The sequence below is a fragment of the Cibotium barometz genome, chromosome 30 (genome assembly GCF_041138505.1).
Source record: "Cibotium barometz isolate CiBa-2024 chromosome 30, ASM4113850v1, whole genome shotgun sequence".
NCBI lineage: Eukaryota > Viridiplantae > Streptophyta > Polypodiopsida > Cyatheales > Cibotiaceae > Cibotium > Cibotium barometz.
The window spans coordinates 34,218,306-34,219,903 of NC_141075.1; the positions used below are offsets into that span (position 1 = coordinate 34,218,306).

General features: G+C 43.3%; 1 pseudogene; it reads left to right on the plus strand.

Annotated features, from left to right (window-relative positions):
- The first annotated feature begins 345 nt into the window (after nt 1-345).
- On the plus strand, nt 346-1,305 carry LOC147621409 (uncharacterized; annotated as a pseudogene).
- The last annotated feature ends 293 nt before the right edge of the window (nt 1,306-1,598 follow it).

Here is a 1,598-nt window from a genome sequence, read left to right on the forward strand (position 1 = left end):
CATTGCGAGTTAGTAAGATAGAGAGGTTATGATCCATGGAGAAGCTCTAATGCTTGGGTCTTAAGTAATGTCTCTTAATGTTTTGAGGGTTGCAAACTTGGGTAGCTACTAGTAGAAAAAATGTTCTTGAACATAGATGCCATTACTATGGGCCAAATTATGGGATCCTATATATGACTCTTCAACGTTCTTTGCAACACTCCATATATGACTCTTGCAGACTTCGAGATGTGGACGCATCTTGCTTGGAGTTATTTGGTCAATGTTTCTGATTAGATAGATTGATCTCTCCTCTAACAATGTATCTCTAGTCTGCCACATAGTTGTTTTAAATATATAGATACGATGAGTGACCAAACCCGTAAAGTGAAGCTGGCGATCATCAAGACTTTGCTACGAGGCACTGGACTTTCTGGAGATACACTGTCAGAGGCCATGGCAGATTATGTGGAGATGGATGATGCGGGTTTAGACGGCACCATCGAGATTCTTGGGAGATTCAGTATGCCCGTACGACTATGCTCGTACGACCTGGAGAGGGTACATCCTCCCAGCCACATGTAGGAGTGGAGACTTCTTCTCATGCACACACTACAGCGCATCGCTAAGCTTCTCGATTGATAAAATAGTAATGTCATCCTTTTTTTACATATAGAATTCTTAATATATATATCCTTTTGATGTCGTTGTTTGCTTAGGACTCCTATCCTAGGTACATCACATCACGAGAGTCAGCGGCTTACTCCTGATGTACCTCCTGGCACTCAGGTGACACCTGATTCACAGGCTAGTGGCCGTTCATCCCGTAGGTATATCTTTTATGGCGGATTAAATATCAAGTACTTTTTAAGAACTTACATCTCAATATATCGTATGTTTGTATTGCACGTAGGCGTCAACGGGCAGAGTAGCACACCACCAATGGCCCCACGAGTGCCCCCACCAGTGCCGATGCGCACGTGCACTGGCACTTTGGGTGTCACATGCGACATCACACCTGATGGGGGTATCCTTCAAGTCGGAGCCGGCATTGCCTTCAAAACACGGATGAGAGACCTTTGCATGTCTTATCTACAGTGAGTTCATATACCATGGCAGCCAGTATTATTTAACATAAAGAATATGAATTACAGTTTTTTATTTGAATTACTAACTGACTTTATTTTGCAATGCAGCGATCAACTTGAGGATGACAAGAAATATGTCATCAACACACTGGAGACGGAGTTTGGGATAGGATGGAGTCGGAAGTGGTTGTTGCAGATGTGCAAACTCATGAGTCATCGACGCGACAATGCACGATAAGTAGAGAGAGAGAGAAATGAAACAAAATGAAATGCTATATTTACGTCTTCAAAAGGCTAAAATGACCTATGAGACCAAAAAGTTACCACCAGAGAGCTCTGATACCAATGTCAGGTAGAACAGCGGTACTGATGGTTTGTTGTAGAGACGAACAAGCATGAGATCATACATATCTGTGGTCTCTCAATCTGCGTTCATGAGGCGGCTGACAAGCATGGGGCCCATACTACTGCCACATACATCAAAGCTCGGGCGACCATTCATCAAAGCTAGGGTGACCATAGTGTCATAGA